The following is a 27,448-nucleotide window of genomic DNA, read 5'->3' as shown; positions in this document are numbered from 1 at the left end:
GCTTTCCAGGTCTGAAGATTGAATGTGTTGGCACTGAAGTCCCATGAATGTAATTGCATGCAACTACAGCTTTGCAATGGTCCTGTACAAGAGCAGAGGCTTTCCCTTATATGATCAATGCAACTACAACACATTTCTGGCATCTCAATAGGTACATTATCTGTGAGCTCACATGAGTTCATGAAAATTTTGTTCAGAGTCCTTCAGCTATTTGATTGATTCCACTTGAGAAAGATCTTTATACATCCTTTATGGGAGATTTGGAGCCTTTAGTAGGCAAGATAAAATGACATATGGTTTTCTGGGAGTTAAAGACTGGAATGTTTGGAAGAAGATTAGAAGTTTCATGCTGTGTGGACCAGATCAAATCAGGTAAGATTATTTCATGGGCTCTTTCTACAAATTTATGCCCTTGACAAACATTCCTCTCAAGTTAGTTCCATATAGCTGATCTAATCTTTTCCACAGCTCCAATTTTATGCCCGTTCTCCATAACATTTGACAATTCATAACAAAACCTCTGTACTTTATCCAAGAGCGAGACAATAGCTTAGTGCAGTTGTTCCAATTCTAAAACAAGTGTCACATTGAATAAAATATTGTTCATGTTAACCATGGATGTGTGCAGTTATTCAGTCTCTACAGTTGTCTGGGGTAGAGAATTCCAAAACTCTGCTGCTTGAATATATTCATCTTCATCTCCATCTTATATGGTGAACACATCAATTTAAAATTATGCCTCCACCATGAGGGAAAATACTGTCTCAGTGTCACTCAGAAATTCATATATTTCGTTAAAGTTACTTCTCATTGTTCTGAACTCCAAGGAATATCAGCCCGGCCCCTTCAGTTTCTCCTCACAAGTCAAAGGCTTTATCACAAGAATCCTAGGAATCTCCTCTGAATTGACTTCAATCAAAATCTAAATCTCTTTAAATAAGGAGACCCAAACAACAGTAAATGCACAAGACATGCTGCAGATGTTGAACTATTGAGCAATACACACAAAATGCTAGAGAAACTTAGCAAGTCAGGCAAGTCAAAGCCCAGACTCCAGCACCATCAACGCGGGTTCCAAAGACCATGGACAGCTTCAAAGCGATTGCGCAACCACTGACTGCGACTCCAGCCTTGAACTCCAGGCCGGGTCTTCACATGCTGCGATTGTGACTCCTGTCTTCCCTTCCCCCACCCCCACTCTGCAATACCCTCTCCCTCAGATCCCATCGTCAGCTCCTGGGCCCTCAGAGGCTCCATCTTCTTCTCACCCCAACACTTCCCTTTCCACTGACACTACCAGCCTCCCTCCCCCCTCTGATCCCATCTCTCATCCGTGCCGGGTCTTTACCATTCCCTCCGACCTTCAACTCTCTGAGGCAGAGTGCACTGTCCTCATTAAGGGCCTCAGCTTTGTCCCCCTTCGCCCACACCTCAGTGAGTTCCGTGTACGCTATGATGCTGAGCACTTCTTCTGCCGTCTCCGTCTCCGAGCTTACTTCTTTGGCAAGGACTCTCCTACCCCCACCGATGACCCCTTCTCCCGTCTTCAACCCTCCTCCTCTTCATGGAAACCCCGCTCTGGTCTTTTGCCTGCTCTGGATCTCTTTATTGCTAATTGCTGACGGGACATCAACCGTCTTGACTTCACCACACATTGTTCAAATTCCAACCTAACTCCTTCCGAACGCTCTGCTCTCAGCTCCCTCCGCACCAATCCCAACCTCACTATAAAACCTACGGATACGGGGGGAGCTGTTGTCTGGCGTACTGACCTCTACCTGGCTGAAGCACAGCGACAACTTTCTGATACCTCCTCTTATTTACCCCTTGATCATGACCCCACTAAGGAGCACCAGGCCATTGTCTCCTATACCATCACCAACCTTATCAGCTCTGGGGATCTCCCATCCACTGCCACCAACCTCATAGTTCCCACACCCTGCACTTCCCGTTTCTACTTCCTACCCAAGATACACAAACCTGCCTGTCCAGGTAGACCTATTGTCTCAGCTTGCTCCTGTCCCACCAAACTCATTTCTGCATACCTTGACACTGTCTTATCCTCCCTTGTTCAATCTCTTCCCACCTATGTTCGTGACACCTCTCATGCTTTGAATTTTTTCAATGATTTTAAGTTACTTGGCCCCCACCACCTTATTTTCACCATGGATGTCCAGTCCTTATATACCTCCATCCCCCATCCAGACGGTCTCAAAGCTCTTCACTTCTTTTTGGATTCCAGACCTAACCAATTCCCTCTACCACCTCTCTCCTCTGTCTAGTGGAATTAGTTCTTACTCTCAATAATTTCTCCTTTGGCCCCTCCCACTTCCTCCAAACCAAGGGTGTAGCCATGGGCACCCGTATGGTTCCCAGTTATGCCTGCCTTTTTGTTGGCTTTGTGGAACAGTCCATGTTCCAAGTCTATACGGGTATCCATCCTCCTCTTTTTCTTCGCTACATCGACAACTGCATTGGCGCTGCACGCATGCTAAGCTTGTTGACTTCATTAACTTTGCCTCCAACTTTCACCCTGCCCTCAAATTTACCTGGTCCATTTCGATAGATAGATAGATAGATAGATACTTTATTCATCCCCATGGGGAAATTCAACATTTTTCCAATGTCCCATACACTTGTTGTAGCAAAAACTCATTACATACAATACTTAACTCAGTAATAATATGATATGCATCTAAATCACTAACTCAAAAAGCATTAATAATAGCTTTAAAAAAAGTTCTTAAGTCCTGGCAGTTGAATTGTAAAGCCTAATGGCATTGGGGAGTATTGACCTCTTCATCCTGTCTGAGGAGCATTGCATCGACAGTAACCTGTCGCTGAAACTGCTTCTCTGTCTCTGGATGGTGCTATGTAGAGGATGTTCAGGGTTTTCCATAATTGACCGTAGCCTACTCAGCGCCCTTCGCTCAGCTACCGATGTTAAACTCTCCAGTACTTTGCCCACGACAGAGCCCGCCTTCCTTATCAGCTTATTAAGACGTGAGGCGTCCTTCTTCTTAATGCTTCCTCCCCAACACGCCACCACAAAGAAGAGGGCGCTCTCAACAACTGACCTATAGAACATCTTCAGCATCTCACTGCAGACATTGAATGACGCCAACCTTCTAAGGAAGTACAGTCGACTCTGTGCCTTCCTGCACAAGGCATCTGTGTTGGCAGTCCAGTCTAGCTTCTCGTCCAACTGTACTCCCAGATACTTGTAGGTCTTAACCTGCTCCACACATTCTCCATTAATGATCACTGGCTCCATATGAGGCCTAGATCTCCTAAAGTCCACCACCATCTCCTTGGTCTTGGTGACATTGAGACGCAGGTAGTTTGAGTTGCACCATATCACAAAGTCCTGTATCAGTTTCCTATACTCCTCCTCCTGTCCATTCCTGACACACCCCACTATGGCCGTGTCATCAGCGAACTTCTGCACATGGCAGGACTCCGAGTTATATTGGAAGTCAGATGTGTACAGGGTGAACAGGACCGGAGAGAGTACGGTTCCCTGTGGCGCTCCTGTGCTGCTGACCACTGTGTCAGACCTACAGTCTCCCAACCGCACATACTGAGGTCTATCTGTCAAGTAGTCCACTATCCAATCCACCATGTGAGAGTCTACTCCCATCTCCGTTAGTTTGTGCTTTAAGATCTTGGGCTGGATGGTGTTAAAGGCACTAGAGAAGTCAAGGAATGTAATCCTCACAGCACAACTGACCCCATCTAGGTGAGAGAGTGATTTGTGCAGCAAATACGTGATAGCATCCTCCACTCCCACCTTCTCCTTATACGCAAACTGAAGCGGATCCCGGGCGTGCCTGGTTTGTGGCCTCAGATTCTGTATTATCAGCCGCTCCATGGTCTTCATCACGTGCGACGTCAAGGCAACAGGTCTGAAGTCATTCAACTCCTTTGGTTGTGGTTTCTTCAGTACCGGGACAATACAAGATGTTTTCCACTGTCTGGGTACTCTTCTCTGATCTAGACTCATGTTGAAGATGCGCTGTAGTGGTTCTCCCAGTTCAGTCGCACAGGCCCTCAGTAATCGTGGGGAAACTCCATCCGGTCCAGCCGCCTTGCTGGTACAGATCTTCCTCAGTTGACCTTCCACCTGTGCAGCCGTAAACCTGGGCGTGGGCCAGGTCTCCTGTGAGTGGATATTTTCCTGTGAGGGAAGTAAGCCTGGTGTGGAGTTCTGCAGTGAGGGTGAGATTGTGCTGTCGAACCTATTGAAGAAGTTGTTCAGCTGGTTCGCTTTCTCCACATCTCCACTTATGTTTGTCCCTCCCCTTTCTTGATCTTTCTGTCTCCATCTCTGGAGACGGCTTATCTACTGATATCTACTATAAGCCTACAGACTCTCACAGCTACCTGGACTATTCCTCTTCCCACCCTGTCTCTTGCAAAAATGCTACCCCCTTCTCACAATTCCTCCATCTCCGCCGCATCTGCTCTCAGGATGAGGCTTTTCATTCCAGGATGAAGGAGATGTCTTCATTTTTTAAACAAAGGGGCTTCCCTTCTTCCACCATCAACTCTGCTCTCAAACGCATCGCTCCCATTTCCTACACAAATGCCCTCACCCCATCCGCCCGCCACCCCACTTGGGATAGCGTTCCCCTTGTCCTCACCTACCAACCCACCAGCCTCCAGGTCCAACGTATAATTCACCGTAACTTCCGCCACCTCCAACGGGATCCCACTACCAAGCACATTTTTCCCTCCCCCACTCTTTCTGCTTTTCGCAGGGATCGCTCCCTACGTGACTTCCTTGTCCACTCGTCCCCCCCATCCCTTCCCACCGATCTCCCTCCTGGCACTTATCCTTGTAAACAGAACAAGTGCTACACCTGCCCTTACACTTCCTCCCTCACAGCCATTCAGGGCCCCAGACAGTCCTTCCAGGTGAGGCGACACTTCACCTGTGAGTCGGCTGGTGTGGTATACTGCACCCGGTGCTCCCGGTGTGGCCTTTTATTTATTGGTGAGACCTGACACAGACTGGGAGACCGTTTCGCTGAACACCTACACTCGGTCCGCCAGAGAAAGCAGGATCTCCCAGTGGCCACACATTTTAATTCCACATCCCATTCCCATTCTGATATGTCTATCCATGGCCTCCTCTACTATCAAGATGAATCCACACTCAGGTTGGAGGAACAACACCTTATATACCGGCTGGGTAGCCTCCAACCTGATGGCATGAACATTGACTTCTCTAACTTCCGTTAATGCCCCTCCTCCCCTTCTTACCCCATTCCTGACATATTTAGTTGTTTGTTTTTTTTTCTGTCTCTGCCCATCACTCTGCCTGTTCTCCATCTCCCTCTGGTGCTCCTCCCTCCTCCTTTCTTTCTCCTGAGGCCTCCTGTCCCATGATCCTTTCCCTTCTCCAGCTCTTTATCGCTTAAGCCAATCACCTTTCCAGCTCTTAGCTTCATCCCACCCCCTCCGGTCTTCTCCTATCATTTTGGATTTCCCCCTCCCCCCACTACTTTCAAATCTCTTAGTATCTGTCTCTTCAGTTAGTCCTGACGAAGGGTCTCAGCCCGAAACGTTGACAGTGCTTCTCCTTATACCATTTGTAGATGCTGCCTGGCCTGCTGTGTTCCACCAGCATTTTGTGTGTGAAGTCAGGCAACATCTATGGAGGGGGAAAAATAGTCAATGCTCAGGCCAAGGACTGGAAAGGAAAGGTTAGCCGTCTCCCTGTTCTTTCTTATTCTGGCTTCTGTCCCCTCCCTTTCCAGTTCTGAGGGTAAAACCTACTCTCTGCATCTTCACTGAACCTACTGGAGGCTAAATACAGCATTAGAAATTAACAAAATATGAGAAGAGTAGACTATTTGACCTCTTAACATTATTTTCATGCCTTATACCCACATCCTGTGATTTTCCCTAATATCCCAAAATGTAGCTATTTCAGATTTTAATTTAACGACTGATCTTACAAGGTAAACTGAGAACATAATTCCAAAGATATACCATTCTCTGATTGAAGAAGGCTCTTCTCAATTTAGTACTAAATAATTTTGAGATTGTGACTTCTAGTTCCATTTTCATCAGTCAGGGGAAACATCCATCCTGTAGCTGCTCCGTCAGTCACATATCTTATGGATTCTCTATGCTTCAATGAAGTCTGTATCTTGTCCCATGAGTCTAATAGAGGCTGAACCTACCCAGTCACCCCTGAGGTGATAGACCTGTCAAGCCAGGAACCAATTCGACAAATCTTTGCTGCACTCTCTCTCCAGCAAGCATATCATTTACTAATTAAGGAGATCGCAATTTTATACAATACTCCAGGTATAGTCTCACCAAGCTCCTATATGCTTGTTATAAGAAAAACAAAATCGACATCCATTTTAAATGTTCCAGCTGCCATGCTGGCATTGAACTTATGTGATAGGCTCAGTTGTCCAAAACATTGATTGAAATCCAAGAATTTAACCACCACTCTACCATATTAAATTCTTCAGTTGAAATCATTGATTAGTTACATCTGCACAAGACCATAAAATATAGGAGCAAAATTAGGCCATTTGACCCATCGAGTCTCCTCCATATTTCATCATGGTCGATCCATTTAAACTCTCAGCCCCAGTCTCCTGCCTTCTCCCCATATCCCTTCATGCAATGACCAATTAAGAATCTCTCAACTTCTGCATTAAGTATACAGTACATAAAGACTTAGCCTCCATAGCTGCCAGTGACAACGAATTGATGTTGTGTACTTGGATTTTCAGAAGGCCTTTGACAAGGTCCCACACATTAGGCTGCTTAATAAGCTATGAGCTAAGATTCTAACATGTATAAACCAGTGGCTGATTGCCAGGAAGCAAATAGTTGGAATAAAGGGAGCCTTTTCTGTTTGGCTGCTGGTGTCTAGTGGTGTTCCACAGGGTTCTGTGTTCGGATCGATTTTTTTTACATTAAATGTCAATAATTTGGGTGATGAAATTGATGGCTTTGTTACAAAGTTTGCAGAGGATATGAAGATATGTGGAGCAGCAGGCAGTTTTGAGGAAGTAGAGAGACTACAGAAGGTCCTAGACAGATTAGGAGAATGGTCAAAGAAGTGGCAGATGAAATACAGTGTCGGGAAGTGAATGGTCATGCACTTTGGTAGAAGAAATGAAAGGGTTGACAATTTTTTAAATGGAGAGAAAATACAAAAAAAATTGAGGCACAAAGGGATTTGGGAGTCCTTACGTAGGATTCCTTAAAGATAAATTTGCAGGTTGAAACTGTGGTGAGGAAGGCAAATGCAACGTTAGCATTCATTTCAAGAGGACTGGAATATAAAAGCAAGGATGTAGTGAAGTGTCACTTGGAGTATTCTGAGAAGTTTTGGGTTCCTTATCTTAGAAAGGATGTGCTGAAACTGAAGAGGGTTTAAAGAAGGTTTACAAAAATGATTCCAGTATTAAAAGGCTTGTATTGAACATCAAACAGTTTTCCTTTTTCTATTCTGCTTGTTATTTCTTCAAAGAATTCCAACAGATTTGTTAGGCAAAATTTTCCCTTGAGGAAACCATGCTGACTATGGTCTACTTTATCATGTGCTTCCAAGTAGCTGAAACCACATCCTCAACAATTGACTCCAACATCTTCCCAACCACTGATGTCAAACTAACTAGCCTATAATTTCCTTTCTTCTGTCTCTCTCCCTTCTTGAAGAGTGGAGTGACACATCTCCAGTCCTCTGGATCCATTCCAGAATTTAGTGACTCTTGAAAGATTATTACTAATACAATATCTTCAGGCACCTCTTTCAGAACTCTAGGGTGTACACCATCTGGCCCAGTTGACTTATCTACCTTCAGACCTTTCAGTTTCCCAAGGACTTCATCTCTAGTAATGGTAGCTTCTCACACTTCATGGCCCAGCTGCCTGGTACTCACACCTGGTACTTTTACCATATTGCCTATGTCCTCCACAGTGAAGACTAATGCAAAATACTTAGTCAGTTTGTCCGCCTTTTCCTTGTCCTCCAGTATGACCTCTCCTGCATCATTTCCCAGCAGTCTGATATTCACTCTCTCTATTTTACGCTTCATGTATCTGAAGAAACTTTTGGTTTCCTCTTTAATATTATTGGCTAGCTTACTTTTGTATTCCATCTTTGTTGGCTTTGACTTCTCCTGTTAGCTATGATTGTCTCATTTTCCCTTTGGAATACTTCTTCTTCTTTGGGATGTTTATATATCCTGTGACTTCCAAAATTGCTTCCAGGAATTCCAGCCATTGCTGCTCTGCTGTCATCTCTACCGGTGTTCTTTTCCAATCAATTCTGGCCAACTCCTCTCTCATGCCTCTGTAATTTTCTTTACTCCACTGTTATACTGATACATCTGACTTCAGCTTCTCTTTCTCAAATTTCAGGGCAAATTCGATCATATTATGATCTCTTTCCCCTAATGGTTCTTTTACCTTAAGCTCTCTAATCAATTCTGGTTGATTGTACAGCACCTAATCCAGAATAGCAATCCAATAGTAAGCTCAATCACAAGCTACTCTAAAAAGCCATCTCAGAGGCAATCTAGGAATACCTCCTCTTGGAATCCCACAGCAACCTGATTTTCTCAGTCTACCCGCATACTGAAATCCTTCATGACTATTGTAACATTGCCCTTTGGCATCCGTTTTCTATCTCCCGCTGTAATTTGTAAATCACATCTTTACTACTGTTTGGGGAGTCTGTATATAACTCCTATCAGGGTCTTCTTACCCTTGCAGTTCCTTGGCTCTTTCTACAATGATTCAACACCTTCCGACCCTATGCCACCTCTTTCTAATGATCTAATTTCATTTTTTACCAACAGAGCCATGCCACCCTCTCTGCATTCCTCCCTGTCCTTTTGATACAATGTGTATCTTTGGACATTAAGCTCCCAGCTATAATCTTCTTTCAGCCATAATTCAGTGATGCCTGCAACATCATACACGTCAATCTGGAACTGTGTTACAAGTTCATTGACCTTATTCCATATACAGTGCATACATCTTCAGTCCTGTAGTTACCTTTTTTGATTTTGTCTACCCTTTACATTGCAACTTATCCTGTTAATTGCAATTTCACCAAACTTTCAGCCTCTCCTTGCTAGGAGTCTCTCAAAACATTGCCCCTGTTTATAAACCTCATCTTCAGCCCTATCACTCCAGTTCCCACCCCCCCTGCCAAATTAGTTTAAACCCATCCGAACAACTCTAGCCAACCTGCCCGCAAGGATATTGGGCCCCCTCAGGTTCAAGTATCACCCATCCCTTTTGTACAGGTGATAACATACCCCAGAGGAGATCCCAATGCTCTTGCTGATTGGTCACTCCTCAACTCAGAAAAACTGCCATGAAACTCTGCCTTCAAAGTCGCAATTGCCACCCTAATTAAAAAGTAGCTCTTTTCACACACCCCTGGTGTGGATTGTCCAACTTCAATAGAAGTTTAGTAATATATACTAACTATGGTAAAAATGGCCTATAAATTGGGGGTGGTACTCTTGCTTTGAGTCATTAAGATTGTGTATTTAAATATCCCTGCCAGGGTCCAGGTTGACACTCCATTAAAATGTTGAGAGAGTGCTGTAAATCTTTTGGGTGAAATCTAAACTGAGGTCTTGTATATATCTCTTTTAATCTTTATATATCTGAAAAAATGTTGTATCTTCTTTTATATTAGTGGCTAGCTTACTTTCATATCTCATCTTGCCTCTTCTTAGTGCCTTTTGTGCATTTTTAAAAGCTTCCCAATCCTCTAACTTCCCACTAATTTTTGTTATATTATATGCCATCTCCTTTCCTGTTGTGCTGTCTTTGAATTCCCTTATCAGCCTTGGTTGCCTCAGCCTACCATTAGAAAACTTCTTCATCTTTGGGACTTATCTATCCTGTGCATTCCAAATTGCTCCTAGAAACTCAAAGGTTTGAAAAGTACATTTAATGCCAGAGAAATGTATACAATATGTATCCTGAAATGCTTTTTCTTCGCAACCATCCACGAAAGCAGTAAAGTGCCCCCAAAGAATGAATGACAGTTAAATGTTAGAACCCCAAAGTCCCCCCCCCAGCTCCCCTCCTTCCAACAGCAGTAAAAGCAGCAGCAGCAAGCAACAATCCTCTCTCCCTACACCAGCAAAATAAAGGTATCGGGAACCACAACCGAGCACTCAAACGTGCAGCAAAGCAACAGCAAAGACACAGGCTTGCAGTACTCCAAAGACTGCTCATTCACCTGGTATTCAACATACCACAGGCTCTCTCTCTCCCTGATAAGAGAGAAAGAGGTGTCTCCATTTCACAGCAAGAGGGGAGACATAGCAAACAACTTGTTGGTTTACAATGTTAAAAGCCCATTGTGTCGCTTTTTATGAGCTCTGTGCCCAAAGATCTCAGGTCTCTGGGCACACAGCCATTGATCTTCTGACTTCCACGACACATCAATCTCTTGCCGTGGCACCAACCTTTGATCTGCCCAGCTCCAGAGCCATGAAATCTCGAACCTCCGAAGGTGAGCAAAGCTCTTATGCCATGCCCTTGGCATGTTGAATAAAGGCCAGACATGAAATCCTGAGAGCGGTTCCCATTTCCACAAAGAACCAAAGTCAACGTGTAATTCCAGGTCAGGGTCTTCAAAAGAACCCTGAAAGGGAAAAATAGAGATATTAAAGATAGAAATAGAGCTGTTTTTGAAGATGCAAGTCGTTAGGACCCACTGACTCTCCTAAGCTCCTCCCCTTCAGACATTACTGCTACCGTCATCCCTGCTAGTGTTCCCTTACAATCAACTTTGGCCAGTTCCTCTCTCATGCCTCTGTAATTCCCTTTACTGATACATCTGATTTTAGCTTCTCCGTCTCAAACTGCAGGATGTATTCTATTATATTAGGACCACTGACTCCAAAGGATTTCTTTACCTTAAACTCCCTAATCAAATCTGGTTTATTACACAACGACCAATCCAGAATTGCCTCTCCCCTAGTGAGCCCAACCACAAACAGCTCTAAAAAGCCATCTAGTAGGTATTCTACAAATTTCCACTCTTGGGATCCAGCACAAATGTGATTTTCCCAATGTAGCTCAATATTGAAATCCCCCATGACCATCATAACATTGCCCTGTTTGCATGCCTTTTCCATCTCCCACTATAATTTGTACCCCACATCCTGGCTCCTGTTCGGAGGCTGGTATGTATCAGGGTCTTTTTTCCCCTCCCACTTCCTTAACTCTGCTGACAAGGATTCTACGTCTTCCGATCCTGTGTCAACTCTTTCTGAGGATTTGAATTAATATTTTACCAGCAGAGCCAACTTTGACTGGTTGCCTGTCACTTCAATACAAAGTGTATCCTTGGATGTTAAGCTCCCAACTACGATCTTCTTTCAGCCACGATTCTGTGTCATACCTGTCAATCTCTAACTGCGCTACAATGTCATCTACCTTGTTTCGGTTACAGTGTGCTTTCAAATATAAACACCTTTAGTGCGGTATTTAACGCCCTTCTCAATTTTGCCCCGATGGTATACTTCAGCTCATCCACCTATTTGCCCTATTACATGTCTGTCCTTCCTCACAGTCTCACTACACTCCACATCCACTTGTGTAACAACTGCAACATCCTCACTCCTATTATTCCAGTTCCCACACCCCTGGCAAATTAGTTTAAACTCTCCACAACGGCTCCAGAAACCATGCCTGCAAGGATATTGGTCCCCCTGGAGTTCAGATGGAGCATGTCAGGTTTGATACTGACCTCTGGTGCTGACTTTGTTGAGTTTGCATGTGTTCTATCACTCTGTGGGTGTCCGTCATTTGCTTTGTTTCCAAACAGTTACTAGTTGGTAGGTCAATTGGTTACTCTAAGGTACTCCTGGTGTAAGTGGGTAAAAACAATGTCAAAGGAGGGAAATTGATGGAGCTGTGAGAGGAAAACAGAAAAAAGTGTAGGTGAGTGTTTGGTTCATGTGAATGCCATGGGTCGAAGAGCCTATTTCAGTGTTTTTAATTGTTCGGTGACATATTGATTCTTGTAGAGACTGCTATGTGTAAATTGACTGTCAAGTTTCCAACATTAAAATCACAATTCTAATTATAAAGTATTGTGGCAAGCCTTTGATCCATGATGACAGTCAAGAAGAGCTCATTTATCTCAACTGCCGTTTTATTGCAACAAGCACGTTAACAGACAGAGCACAACAGCTCAGTGAGAACCAACTCAGTCACATAGCGACAGGGGAGGTGGTCATCACACACCCTGGTTACATTCAGGGTGGTACACAAATACATAAATGAGCAACTGTATAATCCGAGCTAAAATAACTGAACTTGAACATCTTACCCTATTTCACCGAACACGCACATCGTAAATGCATTTTAAAGCAAGAACAATAAGTAGCTCTGGCCGCTAGGAATGCTGGGGTCGAACTGTTGACCAAGCCCCCGGATGGTCACATATTTTGGGACATCCTGAACTCATGAGAGCTATTACATAACTGTATGTCCATTGGTTAGAAACATTGTCTCGGTTCCTCTCATCACTGATGTGACCTAATCTATTGAGTTTTTGTGGCGTGTTTTGTTTTGTTTTAGATTTCCAGCACCTGCAATTTTTTTTGCTTCAACCAAGACTCTTTGATCTTTTGCACACACAGTGCACTTTGCATACACAACACTTAAGAATGTGAACAGAGAGAGAGGATGAGACAGGAAGTCTGAAGTGGTTGTCCTCGGGCTGTGGTGTGGAGGGTAAGTAGGGCACGAGTGAAATGGAGGAAGAATAAAGCATGCGTACGTGTCTGCAATTATAATGTTGGCAACATGACAGTCAATTTACACATCGCAATCTCTACAGGCATCAGTGTGTCAGAGACCAATCAAAAGAACCGAAATAGCCCCCTTGGCGCATTGCATTCACATTAGGTCTAGCACTCACCTACACTTTTCCTGTTATCCTCTCACTGTCCCATTTGAGTCAGGTCTTCAATCAAACTGTTTGCTATTAGACTGCATTTTCACTCCCTCCGCTCCTTGAGGCAAATGGCATGCAATGACCATCCCACTTCCAGGATTTCATGCAAAGGACTCCGCTGTGTCTTAAATTGGGATTGCAGGGACATCATGAGAAGAAGATAAATACTCTAGGAAACGCTGCACCAAACATTCAGAAGCATCGACACTTCCAACCAGACGACAAGATTTTGTATGATGTTACCTAGTGCATTAAAAGCAAAATGACAAAATCTGGAATTCTAAAAAAAGAATAAGAAATAATTCACAACTTTGAAAGGAATCACAACTTACTGTAATCTGATCTGTTTATATTTTGAAAGGCTGATTCAATTGATTCAAAAAGCATGTGAAATCTAATCAAATTAGTTGAAATTCTATGCCCTGGCATAAAACTGTCACTGCAGCTTGATAACCTACTGAGGACTTTGTCCAATTTCCACTGATGCTCAAGGCATTGGTGTTTACATCTGGGTGGCATATTGAAAACACCAGTCCAGGATTTGAAGGCATTCTTTTGCCATTTCCAAAAGTTATTTCCTATGTTAAATCAAAAATCTGTTTAATTATATCTGAGGATATAATTCTATCAATGAACTATTTCCACAAATTGTCTCCTTCCATGATCACTTTCTCATAACTTGGAGCAAGGACCACTCTTCCTCAGCAGCCAGGTACCTTTAGAATGTGGTTGTGGAAAAATATTTCACTATGATATGGAACCACTGAACTGCAACATAGAAAGCAACTGCTGAGCAAATCAAAGTTCAAAGTTCAGATTACACACACGTTACCACATACAACCCTGAGATTCTTTTTCTGTGGGCATACTTAGCAAATCTATGGCACAGTAAAGATTAACAGGGTCACGTCTATTTAAGTGTTAACTTTTTAGTTGAATCAATCTACACCAAATCCTTTTCCTTACCTTAATATGATCATTTGAATTACAGTATAGGACAAGCCATTTCTTTCATATGAAGGTATTACCTATCTTTGCTGGATTGCCTGTTAAACAATGATAAATGTTTTCTGAGTACATCACAGGACTCATACGCTCATTTTGCCGGATACTATTGCTTTCCAGCTACCTTGCATCAGCACCCTTCCCCACTGGAACATATCCCCCACCAAACCCTCCACCTGGTACCCCTGCCTGTAAACTGGATTTCATGGTTTGTTAAAATCCAAATAATTCAGCCTAATTCAGGGACAAAAATAGTGAAGGCTGAAAAAATTGGCCATGCTTCCGCTCTGACTGAACAGTGAGTTGAATTAGTGGATGGTGAACTTTCTTCAGAAGGATAATATTCAATCTTAATTATCTGACTGCTAGATTGCTTGATTTCCAGTAGAAAGGCGTTGTCTATTTCCAATCTCTTGGTCTCATAAGTAACTGTTCAAGTTCCTGTTTTGATTGTTATTGAACCTGCAACTGAAATTAGGTTTTCTGTCATTTAGATGGCATTCTGGCAAAAGGACTGCCATCAGTTGTACTCACAAATTCATACCATATATTCCTCTTCCCGTGATCTTCACAAATGGTCTGTCTCGCAGGACAGTGGTACCATGGCAATATATAGGCAGGGAAGAGTAGCACTTGGAGTCTTCAACATGACCTCCAGACTTTATGATGTCTTCTGGCATTAAATCAAGGGGCAAGAAAACTTCTTTCTGATAATCATTTGCGATGCTCCTAGCTACTGAACTAGTTCTGCTCTATGTTGAATAGTAGGGTCACAGTTTAGGAGGGAGTTAAATGTCCATCACCATAAATGGCTTAGTAGTACCAACACTGACTGTGTTGGCCAAGTCCAGAAGGACAGAACTGCCAGATTCAGTATGCAGCAGGTACTGAGTTAACTAAGATACAGAATAAATTTCTTTATCGTGACCTTTTCTGATCTACCTGAGGCAGGTACATCAGACTATAATAGTGATCACTGCACAGTCTTTGTGTTGTCTGGCATTACAATTGTGCAAAACAAGATAGACTCAGAACAGATCTGAAAATTCCATACAAGATATTCATAAGACATGAGAGATTACGCAGATACCGGAAACTATTGCTGGCTTCTCCTCTCTTCCTTTTCAACCCTAAAGAAGGTTCTCAACCCCTAAACTCTTAATTTCCCTCCATAGATGCTGCCTAACTGGCTGAGATCACCCAAAATTGTGTGTATGTTGCTCTGCATATTCAGGAGCTAATAAGGAGTCAATATCAGCAGCAGAATTCTATGCCACCATAATATATAAACTCATAGTCTAGGATATTTCTCACTCATCTAGTACCGTCAAACCAAGGGATCAGCTCTGGCTCAATGATGAGACGGAAGGTCATGTTTGGAAAAGTGCCAGAGATACCTAACATTGTGAAGTGCCACTCTAGTAAAACTGCACTAATAGAGTACATACACGTTAAAAAGAAAAAAAAAAGAATTCTGTTTTCTCTTGACACGTCTGAGATGTACTATCATTTCAGTCCACTGCAACCCTTTTGCTAAAGGTACTCCCACAATGCAGTTGGAAAGGGAGTTCCTGGAATTAACCTTAGTGATGATGAAGGAACTTCAATATACTTCAAAGTCAGGACAGTGCATGTCTTGGTGGGAAACAAGCAGTGTTTTAATCAATGGAAATACTGTATGTTTTTTTAGTTATTTTTGGTACAATCATGAGAAAACCAGGAAACAGAAGCAGGAGAATATTTGCCTCCTTAAACCAACTTTCTATTTCAATAAGCTTGCAGACTATTTTATTCCATAGTCTCTTTTACCCTTCAGGCTTAGTGTCTCCATTTAAGGGATGGAGGGAAGACTATGTCTACCAGTTCTTCTCAATTCATGTGCTGTTCTCAATATATATTTTACTGGTGTTTCCCCCATATTATGCTGCACCATGACCTGTTGTAATATTTCACAGCAAAGTAGCAGATATGTCCATCTTCATTACATAGAAGATGTAACTTAATTCTACCATTTTTGCATCCCTCTGATTTGGATGGTTTCAAGTTATGGAAATTACTTCATATGCAGCATCTATGGCAATGAATAAACAGTCGACATTTCAGGTCAAGAGCCTTCTTCAGGACTCAGTATGAGGCCAGGAGGTCACACCACCTCATGTTCAGTGATGCAGTACAGGAAAAAGAAGTTAATATCTGCTGTTCATCAACATTTCTGGTAGATTGCTGAATCAGTATATGGGCAAGAATGTATAAATTAAAAAGTTATAAGTTAAAAGGACAAGTTATAAAGTTCTAATTATTTTTTTTTTAAAAAGGACTCAGTATAATTGAGTGGTATAATGTAATTTGTATTCCTGTGTTCAGCTTTACCTTTGGCTCATTGCTGGTCACTGTTACTTTTTCTTTGATGATATGGACTTGATGTATCTGAAAACTACCACATTTTTTGGTACACGTTGGTACCAATGACATAGGTAGAAAAAGGGAGGGGGTCCTGAAGAGAGAATTCAGGGAGTTAGGTAGGAAGTTGAAAGGCAGGACCTCCAGGGTAGTAATCTCAGGATTGCTGCCTGTGCCGCGTGCTAGCGAGTGCAAGAATAGCATGATCAGGTGGATTAATATGCGGCTGAAAGAGTGGTGTTGGGGGCAGGGATTCAGATTCCTGGATCATTGGGGCCTCTTCTGGGGGAAGTCCGACCTGTACAAAAAGGATGGGCTACCCCTGAACCCAAAGGGGTCCAATATCCTAGTGGGCACATTTAATAGAGCTTTTAGGGAGGGTTTAAACTAATTTGGCAGGGGGATGGGAATCGGAGTGATAGGGCTGAGGAAGGGGAAAACAGAAATAAATCAAAGATAGCGTGCAGTAGAGATTATAGAAAGAACAAGCAGGAGATGAGGCTTAATCAAAGCCAGTGGCATGAGTTACAGGGCAATAGAGGCATGGTGCAGTTGAAACAGAAAGCAACAAATACAGGACTGAAAGTGTTATATTTGAATGTACGCAGCATAAGGAATAAAGTGGAAGATCTTGAAATTTAGCTACAGATTGACAAATACAACATTGCGGCCATCTCTGAAACTTGACTAAAGGATGGCTGCCATTGGGAGCTGAACATCCAAGGATATACGGTATATCGGAAAGATAGGTTAGTAGGCAGATGGGGTGGTGTGGCTCTGTGTATAAGAAATAATATTAAATCATTGGAAAGAAATGACATAGGATTGGAAGGTGTATAGTCTCTATGAGTTCAGTTAAGAACTGGCAAGGGTAAAAGGATCCTAATGGCAGTTGTATACAGGCCTCCAAACAGCAGCCGGGATATGGATTACAAATTACAGCAGGAGATAGAAAAGGCGTGTCAGAAGGGCAACGTCATGATAATCATTGGGGATTTTAACATGAAAGTGGATTGGGAAAACCAGGTCAGTACTGACAGATAGACAGACAGACAGGCATGTTTTATTGATCCCGAGGGAAACAGGGTTTCGTTTAAGTCACACCAACCAAGGATAGTGTAGAAATATAGCAATATAAAACCATAAGTAATTAAGTAATGATAAGTAAATTATGCCAAGTCCAGGACCAGCCTATTGGCTCAGGGTGTCTGACACTCCGAGGGAGGAGTTGTAAAGTTTGATGGCCACAGGCAGGAATGACTTCCTATGACGCTCAGTGTTGCATCTCGGTGGAATGAGCCTCTGGCTGAATGTACTCCTGTGCCTAATCAGTACATTATGGAGTGGATGGGAAACATTGTCCAAGATGGCATGCAACTTGGACAGCGTCCTCTTTTCAGACACCACCGTCAGAGAGTCCAGTTCCACCCCCACAACATCACTGGCCTTACGAATGAGTTTGTTGATTCTGTTGGGTGTCTGAATTTGTAGAATGTCTAAGGGATGGCTTTTTAGAACAGCTTGTGTTTGTGCAATGATCTGGAGGTTATAAGAATGCTGAAGGTTAAGGAACCTTTAGGGAACAGTGATCATAATATGATTGAGTTCACATTGAAATCTGAGAGGGAAAAAATAAAATCCATTTTGTCAGTGGAATGAAGGAAATTACACTGACCTGAGACGGGAACTGGCCGACGTTGACTGGAAAGGGACATCTGCAGGAAAAACAGCAGAGCAGCAATGGCTGGAGTTGCTGTGAAAAATAAGGGAAGTACAAGATGGATATATTCCAAATAAGAAGAAATTTTCAAAGGGAAGAAGGACACTACTGTGGATGACAAGTGAAGTCAGAGCCAAAGTAAAAGCAAAAGACGCCAGATATATTGGGAAGATAAAGGATTGGGGAACTTTTAAAAACTTGCAGAAGGAAACTAAGAAGGTCATTCAGAAGGAAAATATGAATTATGAGAGGAAGCTGCCGACTAATATCAAAGAAGATACTAAAAGCATTTTTCAGTATATAAGTGGTAGAAAAGAGTTGAGGGTAGATATAGGACCAATACAAAATGACACTGGGGATATTGCAATGAGAGATGCAGAGGTGGCAGAGGAACTGAATGCTTTTTTTGCGTCAGTCTTCAGAGCGGAAGACATCTGCAGAATACCGGATTTTCAAGAGTGTCAGGGAAGTGAAGTTTGTGCAGTGTGAATTACGACTGAGTAGGTGCTCAGGAAGCTGAATGGTCTGAGGGTGGATACATCTCCTGGACCTGATGGAATGCACCCTCAGGTTCTGAAGGAGGTAGCTGGAGAGATTGTGAAGGCATTAACAATGATCTTGCAAGAATCAATAGATTCTGGCATTGTACCGAATGACTGGAAAATTGCAAATGTTACTCCACTATTTAAGAAGGGTGGGAGGCAGCAGAAAGGAAACTATAGACGTGTTAACCTGACATCAGTGGTTAGGAAGTTGTTGGAATTGATTGCTAAGGATGAGATTACGGAGTACCTGGTGGCACATGACAAGATAGGCCAAAGCCAGCATGGTTTCCTGAAAGGAAAATCCTTCCTGACAAACCTACTGCAATGAGGAAATTACAAGCAGGGTAGACAAAGGAGATGCAGTCAACGTGGTATACTTGGATTTTCAGAAGGCCTTTGTCAAGGTGTTGCACATGAGGCTGCTTAGCAAGATAAGATCCCAAGGAATTACAGGAAAGTTACTAGCGTGGGTGGAGCATTAGCTGGATGGCAGAAAATAGAGAGTGGGAATAAAGGGATCCTATTCTGACTGGCTGCTGGTTACCAGTGGAGTTCCACAGGGGTCGGTGTTGGGACAGGTTTACAATGTATATCAATGATTTGGATTATGGTCTTAATGGATTTGTAGCTAAATTTGCTGATGATACAAAGATAGGTGGAGGAGTAGGTAGTGCTGAGGAATCAGAGAGCCTGCAGAGAGACTTAGATAGTTTTTAAATTTTTTTTTTATTTTTAAAAAAAAATTTTTTAAATTAGTTTTTCAAAACATTTTACAAATTAAAAACCCCAAATCCCAATGAGGAACATTAATACAGTGCAAAATTAAGCATACAATAACAATATGCTACAAAGGAAGAGAATTTAACAAAAAAGCACCTAAATTAAAGACAAGTAGGCTTAGTATCCTCCACAAGCCCCACAACACAAGAAAAAAACAATAACTCCAGACCGACCACAACACAATATAGAGAGTATAAGTCAGGACAGTCAAACTCCCAGACTGTGAATACACTTAGCAACAGAGGGTAATAATGCCTACTACCAGAAAAAAAAGGGAGCTGAAAGCAAGGGACCAAAAAGAAGAAGAAAAAAAAAACCCTAGTCAAGAGGAAGGTTATGAAAGTACTCGATAAAAGGTCCCCAGACCTTATGGAACTTTAGATCCGAATTAAGAACTGAATAATGAATTTTTTCGAGGTCCAAGCAGGCCATAATGTCGTTAAGCAATTGCGCATGGGTGGGCGGGGCAACATCTCTCCATCTAAGGAGGATCAAGCGTCTAGCCAGGAGAGAGGCAAAGGATAGTATTCGGCATTTGGTCGGACTCAGACATAAATCTGTCTCGCCCCAAAAACCGAACAGAGCAATTAAGGGATTTGGTTCTAGGTGCTGATTCAGAATACATGATAACGTAGTGAAGACATCTTTCCAGAATTTCTCCAAGCTAGAACAGAACCAGTACATATGGATGAGAGAGGCCACGCCCCTCTTGCATTTATCACAGAGCGGACTAATGCCAGGGTAGAATCGAGATAGTTTAGATTTAGACATATGGGCTCTATGAACAATCTTAAACTGTAAAAGGCAATGGCGAGCACAAAGAGAGGTTGAGTTAACCGATTTGAGAACTGAGTCCCAGCTCTCCTCGGATAAGGAGATATTTAAATCCTGCTCCCAGGCCATTTTAATTTTATCCACAGGGGCCCATCGTAAGGCTGCTAGTTTATCTCGGATAATTGATATTAAACCTTTACCTAGTGGATTAATGGAAAGAAATAGGTCCATAGCATTTTTCGCAGGCATTCCAGGAAAGTTAGGAATTAAAGGAGCAATAAAGTGTTGGATTTGGAGATATCTGAAAAAATTAGCGTTAGGCAGATTGAACTTAACAGAGAGCTGCTGAAAAGAAGCGAAGCGATCATCAATGAAAAGATCTTCAAAATGTCTAATGCTCTTCCTATACCAAACGTGGAATGCTGAATCGTACGTAGTAGGTAAAAAAAGGTGATTATGTGCGACAGGGTGGAAACGGAAAACCCCTGGAAACCATAGCATTTCCTGAACTGAGCCCATCTGCGCAAAGTGTGTCTAACAAGAGGATTAGCTATTGATCTGGGTAGACTACTAGAGAGTGCAGAGCCAAGAAGTGCAGAGATAGATAATTCTTTAGTGGAGCTCAGCTCCATTGCCACCCAGTTAGGGCACTCGGATTGGCCGTGGAAGAAAGACCAAAAGGTAGCACAACATATATTAGCTGCCCAATAATATAAACGAAAGTTAGGTAAAGCCATGCCACCCTCTTTTTTAGATTTTTGGAGATGGATTTTATTAATTCTAGAGCGCTTATTCTGCCACAGATATGACAAAATAATAGCGTCTAAAGAATCAAAAAAAGATTTAGGAATAAAAATTGGGATAGATTGAAATAAGTATAAAAATTTGTTGAGAACATACATTTTAACAACATTAATACGACCTACCAAAGACATAGATAGAGGTGACCATTGTACCAGACTCTGTTTTATAGCATATGAAAGATTGGCAAAGTTTTCACGAAAGAGATCTTTAAACTTCCTTGTGACTGTAATTCCAAGATAAGTAAATTGATTATGGACTACTTTAAAAGGGAGATCATGAAATGTTAGTTCTTGTGCTTCTTTATTAATTGGGAAAAGTTTACTCTTATGTAAGTTAAGTTTATAGCCAGAGATCTGGCTAAACTGGTCAAGAAGTGAAAACATTAGAGGTAATGATGTAGACAGATTTGAGAGAAAGAGTAATAAGTCATCAGCATAGAGAGAAACTTTATGCTCAACACCCCCTCTCCAAATCCCGGTCAATTCAGGACAATTTCGAAATGCTATCGCCAGAGGTTGTATAGCCAAATCAAAGAGAAAGGGACTTAAGGGGCATCCCTGACGGGTGCCACGTTTGAGATTAAATACTTGGGATTTCTGAAAATTAGTTAAAACAGAAGCAGTAGGACACAGGTACAGCAATTGGATCCAAGAGATGAAATTTTGGCCGAGGTCAAATTTTTCTAAGAGGGCAAAAAGGTAGTTCCACTCTATACGATCAAATGCTTTCTCCGCATTGAGGGAAATACACATTCAGGAATCCCAGTTGGAGCTGAGTATAAGATATTAAATAAACGCCGAATGTTAAAAAAAGGGAGACGGTTTTTAATAAAGCCTGTTTGGTCATCAGAGATAATGGAGGGAATAAAGGTTTCTAATCTATGAGCCAAAACTTTAGCTAAGATCTTTACATCAACATTGAGCAGAGAGATCGGCCTATAAGAGGAACACTCTGTTGGGTCTTTGCCCTTTTTTAAAAGAAGAATAATAGATGCCTCATTGAAAGAGGGTGGCAATTTGCTGTAATTAAATGAGTCAGATAATACTGAAAGTAGCTGAGGAGAAAGAAGTGAGGAGAATGATTTATAAAATTCTACAGGGAACCCATCAGGTCCAGGAGATTTCCCTGAGGATAGTGCAGAAATTGCAAAAGATATTTCTTCTGATGATATAGGCGCATTGAGTTTGGCTTTGAAATCAGATGAAAGTGAGGGGATATTCAGATTCTGTAAAAATTGATCAACAGAGATATTGTTATTCAGAGATTCAGAGGAATAAAGCCGAGAATAAAATTTTTTAAATGCGTCATTAATTTCTAAATGATCCGATGTAAAGTCTCCATTCTCCTTCCGGATCTTTGTAATATGTTGTTTGGCTTTGGAACGCCTCAGCTGATTGGCTAGGAATTTACCAGACTTATCCCTATGAATGTAAAAGCGACTCTTGCTTTCGAGAAGTTGGCGTTCGACAGGTTGAGTGGACAGAAGGTTAAATTTAGTTTGGAGTTCAACGCGCTTCTTGTATAATTCAGGGTTCTTAGTTTGGGCATATATTTGATCCAAATCTTTAATCTGGTTAATGAGGTCTAATCAATCTGCACGGGATCTTCTGTTGAGATTTGCTGTGTAAGAGATTATTTGACCCCTCAGATATGCTTTCATGGCATCCCAGACAATCTGGGATGGCACTTCAGGTGATGTATTAGTGTTAAAATAAAAGGTTATCTGATCCTTAATAAATTTTAAAAAATCATCATCCGATAATAAAGTTGAATCAAACCGCCAGTGTTTATTTCTCTGAGGGAGACCAGGAAAGTTCAGAGAGAGGGTAATTGGGGCATGGTCAGAAATCAGTATACTCTGATAGTCACAAGAGTGGGCAAATGGAATAAGTTGGTTATCGAGTAAGAAATAGTCAATTCTAGTGAAGGTATGGTGAACATGTGAGAAAAAGAATAATCTCTCTCCGTAGGATGGAGGAAACGCCATATATCAGAGATACCAAAATTAGAGAGAAACGATTGGATAGCTAAGGCAGATTTAGTAGGTGATCTGGTAACAGAGGATGATCGATCCAGATTAGGATCCAACCAACAGTTGAAGTCACCACCCAGTATAAGAGAGTATGAGTTTAAGTCTGGTAGTGAGGAAAAAAAACGTTCAAAAAAGTTAACATCATCAAAGTTGGGGATTACAGGTTTGCTAGTGCAACTTTAGTGTTATATAGTTTACCAGAAACAATAATAAAATGGCCATTTGTATCAGATATTTTATTATGGAGTTCAAAAGGAATATTTGAGTTAATAAGAATGGAGACTCCCCTAGCTTTAGCGGCAAAGGATGAATGAAAATGCTGACCCGCCCACTTTGACAGAAGCCGGGAGTTATCAGAACAACGAATATGAGTTTCTTGAAGGAAAGCAATGTCAGCTTTGAGTTGTTTGATATGTGAGAATACCTTCCTCCTTTTAACAGGGTGATTCAATCCCTTTACATTCCAGCTCACGAATTTAAGTGCACTAGCCATTATCAATTACTAATGCATAAAAGGCAGCAGGCATATAAAAAGTCAAGCAGTACAATAGCAGTCTGGGAGCAGAGATGTAAACATAGATTCATAAAATCAAAACATATACATGTCCTGAGCAATAAAGAGAAACAATAAATACAGTGAGTGATGTTGGTACTGGAAAACTCACCCCACCCACACAACCCAAAACTAGACGGCTACCAAAACAAGTAGCTAGCTCTACCAAAAAATTAACCCAAATACAACTTCCAGATCTGTGTCATTAACAGCAGTTGCGTATAAATACTATAGCAAATAGTAACTAGTTTATGCACTAGAAAACATAACTACAGATTAGAACACCTTCTGCAGAAATATAAAACTTAATACAGAGAAAATCGGAAGAAAACCAAAACTAACCTACCCGCGAAAAATTATAGAAGAATAAAGTAAGAGAAAGGGAATTAAAAAGTAAAAAAAAAGGAAAGGAAGGGGAAAATTATAGATTCAAGATGAGTATTTATCAACCATTTACAGAGAGGAGAGAAAAAAAATTCAGAGATTAGAAAGAAGGGGTGAAGAAAAGAAAAAAAAATATTAAAAAAAGGAAAAATAAATCAGCAATTAAACTGTGAACTAACAAACAGGGAGGCCTTCACTAAAGACTTCGAACCTCCAAAACAAGTTAGAGTCAGTTGTAGAACTCTGTAGATAAAGTTATACAAGAATAAAAATAGATTACACGCACACCAAATCCAGGGAGAGATTGTCAACAGCCCTTAGAGTTTCAATGAATAATGTCTGAGTGATTCAAGTAAAGTCTGAGTCCAGAAAAAGTAATTTTACTACGAGGAGTACTTATCCACCATTTTAGGAGGTCCGATCGGATTCCGAAGATGACTGGATAGCCAGAAGACTTGCCACAAATGCTTCAGCTTCCTTCACTGATTTGAACCACTTGTATTTTCCAGTATTAAGCTTGATTCGTAGATTGGCAGGAGTACGAAGGGAGGGTTTAAAACCACGATCAAAAAGCACTTTCATTGCGCCTTTAAACTCAGCGCACATCTTTAAGGTCTGGGGTGCAAAATCTTCCACAAAGCGAATGGTTGTATCTTGGAAAGGAAAAGAACCCCTGCAACGTGCCTCTACAATCAGACTGTGTTTTACCTGGTATTGATGGAAGCACAAGATTACTGGTCACGGGCGGGAGCCCAGAATTCCAGGGGGAACGAAGACTCTGTGTGCCCGTTCGAGCTCGGGCGGGTTCAGAAGCAAATCTTTCCCGAATATCTCACAGAGAAACTTGGCGAAAAACTTCACGGTTGATCCCTGTTCGGTGGCCTCTGGCAATCCAAGAATTCTAAGATTACAGCGTCTGCTGCGATTTTTGAGATCCACCATTTTGGAAAGGAGTTTGTTACATTTTTCCTCTAAGCTGGAACAGAGAGTCTCCAAGAATCGAACACGACTTTCTAAATCTTCAGAAGTCGAATCGATGCGAGATAGGTGTTCGGCATGTTTGTCCACTTTATCGTTGATCCGATCCAGTTTGTCTTCCAACTGTTTGAAAGCGGTTTTAAATTCCTTTAAAATTTCATCTCCGAGCTTTCTGAGTGCAGCCAAAGTCTCATCTTAGGGAGCCGTAGCTTCCTTTCTCCCGGATTTAGAACTCTTGCTTGACATTGTAAGTTAGATATGTTCACAGGCAAGTAAGAGATACTGAAAAAATTCCTAACTAAGGTTTAAAACATGGAGACATTTAGTGCAAAGATAGCGACAGTAACGGAACAAAAGTTCGGAGCAGCTAAACAATCGCCATCTTACTGGAAGTCATCGCTGAGACTTAGATAGCTTAGGGGAATGGGCAAAAAAGTGGAAAATGAAATACAATGCGGGAAAGTGTATGGTCATGCACTTTGATGGAAGAAATAAATGGGCAGACTATTATATAGATGGGGAAAGAATTCAAAATGCTGAGATGCAAAGAGACTTGGGAGTCCTTGTGAAGATACCTTAAAGGTTAACCTCCAGGTTGAGTTAGTTGTGAAGAAGGTGAGTGCAACTTTGGCATTCACAAGGTATGGAATATAAGAGCAGGGATGTGATGTTGAGGCTCTATAAGGCACTCGTGAGACCACACTTGGAGCATTGTGTACAGTTTGGGCTCCTTATTTTAGAGAGGATATACTGACATTGGAAAGAGTTCAGAGAAGATTCACAAGAATGATTCCAGGAATGAAAGGGTTACTGGATTAGGAATACCTGGCAGCTCTTGGGCTGTATTCCCTGGAGTTCAGGAGAATGAGGGGGGATCTCATAGAAACATTCTGAATGTTAGAAGGCCTGATCAGATTAGATATTGCAAAATTATTTCCCATGGTAGGGGATTCTAGGACAAGACAGCATGACTTCAGGATTGAAGGATGTCCTTATCAAAGTGAGATGCAGAGAAATTACTTTAGTCAGAGGGTGGTAAATTTATGGAGTTTGTTGCCATGAGTGGCTGTGGAGGCCAAGTCATTGGATGTATTTAAGGCAGAGATAGATAGATTTTTGATTAGCCAGGGCATGAAAGGGTGTAGGGTGAAAGCAGGGGAACAGGTATGACTGGAAGAATTGGATCAGCCCATGATTGCATGGCACAGAAGACTAGAAGGGCCAAATAGCCTATTCTGCTCCTATATCTTATGGTCTTATAGTCCATAACTCCTTATGAGTGCACGAGGTTGGTAACAAGTGCATCTGCTGATTTTCTATAATCTTCCATGGTACAGAAGTTAATGGCTTCAGTTCTTTCACATTGGTCTTTTCATTGCTACTACTCCATTTGTTGTTGCTTGTTTTCAGTTTCAAATTGCAAATCTTTATCCGATGATTTATTGTATGGAGTGTACATTTCCCTCTCTGTGGGTTGTGCTGGAACAAGGTGAGATAGCCACATCTTTTGCACATCTTTCCTCATTTCACGTTTTCATTCTTTAACCTCTGTTGTCTAACTGCATCAACCTGGTTCATTTCCCAGATTTGCTCAATGGAATAGCCGTTTGCGTGATCTGTTTTTTCACGTGTCTACTTGATGCCTCCCATTCCCTGGAAGTTTGTACAGTTTGTAATATAGTAAATCCTACCTTCCTAATCCAAGTATTCTGATTGTCTGAATGTATTGAGCCCTAATGATTTGGTTCATAACCTTCATTTCCTTAAATTTGCCTTTATTAGCTCCATTTCTAAGATATTATCAAGTCTTTTTCTCAGGTGTCAGAACTTATACCTATGGTGATAGTGACGCATTCAAAATTTGCTGATACTTTGCAAAGATCAGGATTTTAATTTCTTCTTCAAACAGCGGAAAAGATCTAATCTTCTCTCACCAAAAGATTATAGTGATATTCTTTAAATGTTAGTTTATATTGTTTAAACTTTCTGAATACTTCTACGATATCATTGGCTTATCAGTCCCTACAATATCATTGATTTATCAATCCATTTTGGGAGATGGATGTGCCATAATTGTAGCAATTTTTCACACAAACACAATCACTGTGTTTGTTTTTGTTTCAATTTCGACACTACTGAATTTATGATATACAGGTACATATTTTTAATCTAACTTACTTAACCATTATTACCATGTTATCCGCCGTTTGGTTTCTAGTGAGAAATGTTCACTAATTATACTTACTGGCTAAGATCAATGACTCTTCAGTCTTCATGCCATGTGCTGGCTGAATTATACAATATATATTCATTGTGTAGAATATAATGCACCAAGAATTATACAGTATAACAAGTGCAAAATGTATACTTAGGTTGAGCCACATAATTTTTTTACCCATTCAGACATAGTCTAATATACGTAAGTACATTATCGGTTTTACTTTTCCAGTATTTCCATTTGCTTTTTGTAAGGCTGTCATAACATACATTGTTTTAG

Source organism: Hemitrygon akajei, chromosome 2, assembly GCF_048418815.1.
Source record: "Hemitrygon akajei chromosome 2, sHemAka1.3, whole genome shotgun sequence".
In the NCBI taxonomy this organism is placed as follows: domain Eukaryota; kingdom Metazoa; phylum Chordata; class Chondrichthyes; order Myliobatiformes; family Dasyatidae; genus Hemitrygon; species Hemitrygon akajei.
The sequence above is the reverse complement of the archived record's forward strand: the minus strand, read 5'-3'. Positions refer to the sequence as shown.